General features: G+C 46.4%; 1 protein-coding gene across 2 annotated transcripts in view; it reads right to left on the bottom strand.

Moving 5' to 3' along the window:
- Positions 1-3,316, bottom strand: part of Met (MET proto-oncogene, receptor tyrosine kinase) — a 110,720-nt gene extending 107,404 nt beyond the window's left edge. For both annotated transcript variants that reach the window (XM_005363752.3, XM_013352450.2), the window contains exon 1: positions 2,824-3,316. The gene's annotated coding sequence lies outside the window, so the exon portion shown is untranslated. The remainder of the gene's footprint in view (positions 1-2,823) is intronic.
- Between the last annotated feature and the right edge of the window lie 4,768 nt (positions 3,317-8,084).

The raw sequence follows: 8,084 nt of genomic DNA, 5'->3' as shown, positions 1-8,084 counted from the left end.
GTGAGTTCGAGACCAGCCTGGTCTACAGAGCTAGTTCCAGGACAGGCTCCAAAGCCACAGAGAAACCCTGTCTCGAAAAAAAAAAAAATTAGGGATTGTAGCTTCACTTTGTATCTGTGATATCTGGCTACGCCATTAGGCTGTAACTTTCTCAAGGGCAGATCCATTTTTTATTTCCCTCCTCCACTTTTGGATATTCTCCTAGAACCAGCACAGATACTGATCACAGTAAGCTTCTTTGCTCGTTTTGGTGAGAAAAATCTGAGTTCGGTAGTGAGTAAGTGTGAGGAACTCATAACCAACTTGATCCCAAACAAACACTGGTCACAGTGTCTACTGTATATTACTGAGAGCTGGCTGTTGTTTTCCCACTAAGAAAAACCCATGAAACTCTGTCCTGAGGGCCCAGTATCAGACAAGAGTTGCAACATAGCCAGGCAGGAGAGGACTTCCTGCACTTGAGAGTCTGCATTCACTTTGTCCCTGAAGGGAGAATGATAAGGACTTTAGGTATCCCAGGCACAAACACAGTAGGCCAAAGGATATCAAAGGGACGCTAGAGGAATAGCTCCGCATTTAAGGGCAGTGACTGCTCCCTCAGAGGACGCTGACAGTTATCTGTAACTTCACTTCCAGGAGATCTGATGCATTCTTCTGGCCTCCATGGGCGCCAGGCACATACATGGTGCAGAGATACGCACACAGACAAAACACCTGTACACATTTTCCCCTGCAGTGGTAGGGAAAAGAAGGAGATATGGCTCTGGTGATGATCACCAAGCCGAACGCCATGAAGACGAAACCAGAAAACTGCGTGAAATGGGGGCAAAGCCATGGGATAGAGATGAAAAGCAAAGGGGGACAGAAATGAGAAGGAAGTCTGGATGCGTGGTTAGCCAAGCCTGGCCATGGGTGTGAACCAGAGAGTGACACTTGGACAACCACACAGTGCCAGCCCCTGAGTTCTTCTCTTTGTTCTGAGAAAACCACATCTGAGAAAAGCTGTACCTGCGGTTATTACAAAGACTTGTAAAAAAAAAAAAAAAACCTGACTAACTCTACTGTAAACTATTTCTATCAACAGTGCTGCAAATTGACCTTTAAAGTGTAATTCTAAGTGCAATCCTCATTAAAACATTTTTTTTTAAAAAAAAAGTTCAGGACAAACATGGGGAATTTGTTTGCATGGTCTTAGAAATCATAAATTGTAAGTATTTGCCTTGTTGAGAAAATTATTTTCCTCTCATTATAGACTTAAAAGTAACCCAATATTAAACTTTTATTTTAACGGCCTGTCGCCAGTTTTACTTTTCTATTTGACATTTATAAAGCTTGCCCTAGGTTCTCAGAGCCTGTAGTGCATCCCTAGTGTAAACCCCCTGCTGCACACAATCAAGAACAAAGCAGTATGGGAAAAGGCAGCAGTTGCCTGATCATCCTCCACACGCTCTAAATTCATCTTGTTTACAGCGGAATATGCCTAAGTTAATAACTATTGACGAGCGCCCTGCTGAGTCTGGAAACTGACCGCAAGATTTAAAGTACCTATTACACTCTGTAGGAACGCATTTTTCGGTGCTGTAAAACTTCTTATTGAAGATGGACATATCACCCGTGTTGTTTATCTGTTCACAGTGAGGTAAACACTGGCTGTATCACAGTCTGCAGTGGCAGAGACCACAGCACCTCATTTCTGCTCCACAATGGAAGTTTCCCCTTGAGAACAAAGCCGAGTCGGCTTCCAGATGGAGAGGAACGCTATATACCTGTAAATAATCTGAGCAACATTAACAGTGTTCCCATAAAGGCACAATTTATATCCCAGTAGCAAAGGAAAACACAGTGTACATCATTTTCAGATCATCTTCATGCAGAAAAAATTCATTAGTCAGCTCTAATAGTTGAGCTGTAAAGGAAAATAATGTTCTTCTGAATCCATTTGCATGGCAATGTGTGTGTGGCTGGCTGCTGAAAGCGACAGAATAAACCTCCACCCAATGCTACAAAATGCGAACAGTCTTTTTAAGATGCCATCTATATTCTCTCCAGTTACAGCTTTTACAATCTCCTCATATTCATGGACCGTTTTAACTTGGCAATTAGAGACTCCTGATTCTTTCGCCTAAGAAAGTTGACAATATTTCATTCTGCCCGCGAGCTGCTTTGAACACAGCCTGTGATAAGGCAAAAACCCACGGACAGGCACTCATGCGTGAACCCCTGAAACCCTTGCCAACTGCCAAATTAGCAAATGGCTCTTCTAAAACATAAAAGATAGGAAATGAGAAACCACACTTTGGAGTAAATTCTGCATTATACTTTCATTTGTTGTTTTAATAATTATACCGGCACTAGCCAGACCGCCTGACCTCTGGTTATAATGTATTTCACCTCCACAGAGTCCCAGCAAAAAGATCAAGTAGGATCAAAAATGATGGATCACACACTCTGCGTGTTTGCCAGGAATAAAAAATTCTGACCATCCCAGAAACACCTGCCCTTTGGAAAGACGCCCCCACCCCCACCCCCGCCCCACATAAAGCAGAGAAAGCAGGGCTGGGAACAAGGAAATAGCTGAGCTCAAACCTTGCAGGCTACATCACCCTGGACAGGGTGACCGGATCCCTTTTGTAAGGGCTGAGTCAGATCACGACGGTAAAACTTGCAGAGCCACAGCAGTCCATGAGCACCCACTGCTCCCAGCGCCCTGAGTCACACAGGTGGCCGTCAACAACACTATCCTAAGGCGACAAGCTCAATTCTAGTTTGCACCTTCCCCGACCCCATCCCTTCATTTTCCCAAGCCCCCGAGCTCGCACCCACCTCGTTGGTCTTGCCCTGCGGAGCGGCAACCAGTTCCCTTTAGTGGAACAAAGAAAGCGGAGGTGCTGGGAGAGGGTGGGTGCGGGATTGACGCGACTGGAGTTTGTACCTTGCGGTGCCCGGGAGCGCCAAGTCAGCTGGCCGGGACCACCCGCGCGCTCCGCCCTTCTCCGGCGAGTCAGAGGTCGCCCCGCATCTGGCTCGGCACCAGGTCACCCGGGATCGGGAGCTGTGGGCGGCGAGGCTGTCCTGGTCACCTGCGGCCCGGGCCGAACCCCGCCGAGCGCCCTCGGACTGCTCCGCCCCTTCCCACACGCGCCCTGCCCGGCCCGTGACTCAGCCGGGCATTGGCGGCGCCCCGGCGCGTCCGGGCTGGAGGCGAAGAGACCCAGGCACCCGCCCCAGCACGTGTCCGTTCGTCCCTGTCGCTCTCGTCTGTCCCACCGGTCCCTCGAGGGGCCGAGGTGGGAACTGGCACCACCCTCGGGGTGGGTGGGGGACACCGTCTCCGCCCTTCCCGCCGCCCGTGCGCTTAGCCTTCGTGGGGGGGGGGGGGAGGAGGGAGAGTCGCGCCTTCTCAAGCTCCGCCCCACCTCCGCCCTCGACAAGGTGAAACTTTCTAGGTGGCAAAGTTTCCCTCTCCCTGGCTACTTGTTTTCTCCTCCTTCCCGGCTTCCGAGTCTGAAGCAAGCACGGCGGGAGATCAGCGGCCCCGAGTCTCCCCCTCCTGGTGCTCCCGCAGCGAGTGGCACCCGCACTGAGCGCACGTACCCCAGGCGCACCCGGGCGATGCAGCCTCTCCCACGCCCGCCCGCGGTGGCGGCCCCGCGCTCACCCGCGAGACAGAAATCTGGGAGGAAACAAGGGGCTCATTGTCACAGACGCTGGTGGGAGTGCATGGGCGGATTGTCCCAGTGATTTCATTTTGCAACCATTATCCCCCACTATAATAACTCTAGATTTCTAGAGGAAGAACCCCAGGAGTTCAACCCAGTAGAGGCTTCCGTTTAACTTTCACTTTTTCTCATAGCCGGACATAGGGTGATTAAATAGACAAATAGCAATTAACAAAACCAACACGAAAGTCTCAAATGTTAAAAACTCAGATTGTTGAGAAGGGTTTGGGGACAGTAGTTAACTTATGAGGATTCACAATTACCTACCAGAATAGAGTAAGGTGAAAGAATCTATCCATTGCCTTTCAGGACACCAGTTCTTTCCAACTGTTCTTAGAGCTGGTTTGACAATGGAAACAGGTAGGGATTCGTTAATCACGGCGAGTCACTGACAGGTGGCACCTACTACACACAGATTGAAGACTAGGAAAATAACACGTCCTTGTCTCATAAATTTCTTATTGCTGCACTATGAGCCCCGCATGTTAGCAGACAGTAGACAGAGCTATTTCAGTCCCCAGAGCTGTTTACCTCATCACTCTTCAGTTTGATGGAAAAGGAAAGTTCCTATTACATTTTTGGAGCCCCGAACGGAATCATTTTGCAGATGAATAAAACAGTTCGTACAAGTTCCTCGCAAGGCCACATAGCTTAAGAAACTCAGGGTTAGAACAGAACTCGGTTCTCAAATCTCCTTCAAGGGTCTACAGCGGATCCAGGCAGGCAAGCTTGATTCAACACAGCCCTTCCAAATATCAAGTGTTATTATTAATGCAGGTTGGAGCTCACTCTAAAACTCCGGTGTTCCAGGTTACAGGTCACTGGACTTGTAATACGGCGACCTGATTAGCTTCGAAGTGTGTAACACCTCACAAAAGAAAGTGCATAGACGACTTTTACACACACACACACACACACACACACACGTGCACGCACACACATGCACACGCGTGTGCGCGTGCACACACACGCACACAAAACCACAGTTGTCTAAATGAATGATTAGAGTGCTGTTTCTATTTCCTGGTTTCCATAGCAATATGTTAACTGGATTTTTTACATCACATGTAGTTGCCTTAACAGGTTCTCCGAGTTTGAAAGCTATGATAAAAATAGAAAAACAGAACAACAACAACAAAAACAATTAAAGTTGTATAAAGACCCAGAAAAGGCAGGACAAACAAACTGAAAAGTAGATTATACATACAAGCAATATATTATGCTTTTAGGAATTGGATTTTCATTTTTTTTTTTTACTCAAGGGCAAATTCAAAAACTGAATTGAAATTATTATTTTGATATACTAAACATAAACCAGGATATAATAATTTGTAAAGGGAGCTAAGAATGACCGTGAGGTCGGGCGGTGGTGGCGCACACCTTTAATCCCAGCACTTGGGAGGCAGAGGCAGGAGGATCTCTGTGAGTTCAAGGCCAGCCTGGTCTACAAGTGCTAGTTCCAGGACAGGAACCAAAACCACAGAGAAACCCTGTCTTGAAAAAAAAAAAAAAAAAAGAATGACCGTGAGCACTGTGTAACTTACACACTGCCTGGACTGGCCTGTTAGGAAGATTATTTCCCATCTTTAGATTGATGGAAGCAGATACTTTCTGAACATTACAGAACTTTTGAAGCAAACTAATTGTTCCTTGACTTTCTTAGCGTCTATGGCACGGGTGACACACTGCATGATGAAGTTCTACTGGTATTTTCCTAACCATACCAAACCACTGTGGCCAATACTGTTGACTGGCTAAGCCAGCACCTGTTCCCAAGCACATTTCCCTTCCCTGCATTGGGCCAGCAGGCTTGAAAAAAAAAATTCCCAGGCTCCTTTGCAGCCAGATGTGGATGGAAGCTATCTGTCACTCTGGTCATAAACAAGAGAAATTTGATGCTACCTTTGGAAAGGGGGTTAATGTCTTCCGTAAAGGGAAGGAATAAACTGGGTCCACCTCCTCTTCTCCTTGCTGTCTTGAGTTCGAAAGTGATGTCTACAAGAGAGCAAGTCATTCTGTTACCAGGAAAGAGGTTGGTGCTGACACGTACACAAGCATGCTTGCTCCGAGATTTCATGCTTGTGGGAAAAGCCCTTCGTCCAGACACAAACAGCCAGGGTTTCTGTCACCTGCAGTCTTCAAAGAACTCAAAATGGATACACCCTTGAAATGGGGGACGAGGTGTCCCTAAGCTGTCTGCACAGTAGTCGGGGTCAGGAATTCGGTCCCTTCTCTGCTGCTAGCTAACTCTCGGCGAAAAGAGGGTTCTTATGAGGATTAGATGTGGAGCCAGACATAAAGCGTGTGCCCCAGCATCTGGCAAAACATAAGTGGACAAAAGAACTGAACTACCCTTGTCTGTGTGTTTTTAGACACTACACAGAGCCAAGCTGGTAAATTATTATATATTAATGTTGAATTGGGCCTATTGGTGGCTTTGGTCAAGGGAGATGGTAAAGCCACCTCTTGCTCTAAATGTGCCACACCCTTTCTGCCCTGTTTTCACTAATCACTGGATCTTAAGATACCATGAAGCTCATTGTTACATGGTATGCCTTTTGAAATAGAAGTGGAGGTAATTCCTTCGAGCAAGGACTTACTGCTCGCGAGTTATGAGCAGGGCTCGCAGACACATGTGGGCTTATAAAAAGTTACTGCAGTTTTGTTTTGCAAGGCAAATCACAGTAGGAAAGCCATGAGTTCTCCTGTCTGTCACCAACCTACCATCATCTCCTGTATTGCATCCCGAGTTCTGCTCTTGACTGCATGCTCTGCTGTTGGCAGTGGTAGCAAAGTGTCCCTGCATCCCTGCTCCTTAGGCTCTACACCTCCCTGCCCTGCCATTTCTGCTGCTGCATCTAAAAAAAAAATGCACACACCAAAACCAATAGAAGATTTAGATGACAGCCCATTTGTGTTTTTTCTGAGAGCAAATAAAATTCAGGAATGTAGAGTTTCTATTACCCTGTGGGACACATACATTGAATCATACATACATCAGAATCATAAAAGTTCTGAAAATTTGCATGTGAGAAAAGAGAACAAAACAAAGAGAAAATCCTTCTTAGCTTCACTTCCCCCATCACGTTCCAAACTTAGCTCACTGTGGATTGGTCCCTCTGCTCTTAATATCCTCAGAGGCAATTTCCTATGAAATTAGTTCACTAGATAACGTATTTTGGGAAACCTGACTTTAAGGAAAAGGCAATGCCAGGTAAGCAGAGGGAGGGCTATGCCTTCGGCTGTGGATGACAGTGAGATACAAAACGCTTTGGACTGGCTTTGGAGTGGTCTTCTACCGATGTTTGCATCTCTAAAAATGCTCCCTGTTTAGTCATCTGAGGATATGACTGGGTCTCTTCAATAGTGAGGACAAAAAGACTGCTTGGTGACAATCAGCAAGTGTCTTCGTTTTAAGCAGAAAACGGAGCAAATTGTAGGTAGGAAAGCTCAAAGTGAGAATTTCCAATCAACAGGGTGCACACATTTTGTTAGTGGTTCAATTTATTCATTTTAACATAAAGACTCTGCCTCTGCAGAGCAGGGATTTCATTTCCTAATAGTCCTCAATGTGTCTGTCATATACTTGGGTTTTTTTCTGATGTCTTCATGACAGGCCAGACCATGCATCATCCTTGCCTTACACGTAGGAAATCAAGCCTCAGAGAGCTCCTGTAGCTCAACCAAAGTTACACAATTGGCCCAAGGCTGCTGTTTTCATGACTGTGCTTCCCACTGCGATGAATAGAAACTGTGAGGGTGCCGGTGAATAATGCAGCCATTTTACTCCTAGAAGCAGAGCCTACTGTTTCTTCTTAATTTCCTTTCTTCTCTGGCCATGGAGTCAGCTGCAACTCAGGACAAGACCAACCCTCTTCCACTTGCCTGATGCTACCGGGCTGAGGTTAGGGTGAGGACCAAAGGTGCTGGTTCCTCCATGCTGTCCTTCTGAACAACACTTCACAGACTGGACCAAAGGTCCTGGGTAGTCAGGATGGGGGCAGGGATGACTTGAATGTGAGAAAGAAGAGGACTGTTTTTCTCCTGTGCCTTTGTTCTTATCAATTCTGAGCTCTCCTTTGGGGGCTGTATTAGCACACTTTCTATTGCTGTGTCAAAACATCGGAGGCTTCCTACTTTATAAAAATGAAAGCTTGTTTTTTATCAAAGTGTAAAAGCTAAAACTTCAAGCCTGGGTGGTCTCAGCTTTGGACATCTTGACTAAGCCCCTTAAACTGTGTATCACAATATGGCAGAGAAATACACAGGAATCAGACATCATGCGAAAGGTGCATTGGATACATGGTATGGCCCAGTTTATAACAGCCCACTCTCAAGAGAATTAGGTATTGATTCCTGTAAATT

Source organism: Microtus ochrogaster, linkage group LG10, assembly GCF_000317375.1.
Source record: "Microtus ochrogaster isolate Prairie Vole_2 linkage group LG10, MicOch1.0, whole genome shotgun sequence".
Taxonomy (NCBI): Eukaryota; Metazoa; Chordata; class Mammalia; order Rodentia; family Cricetidae; genus Microtus; species Microtus ochrogaster.
The sequence above is the reverse complement of the archived record's forward strand: the minus strand, read 5'-3'. Positions and strand labels throughout refer to the sequence as shown.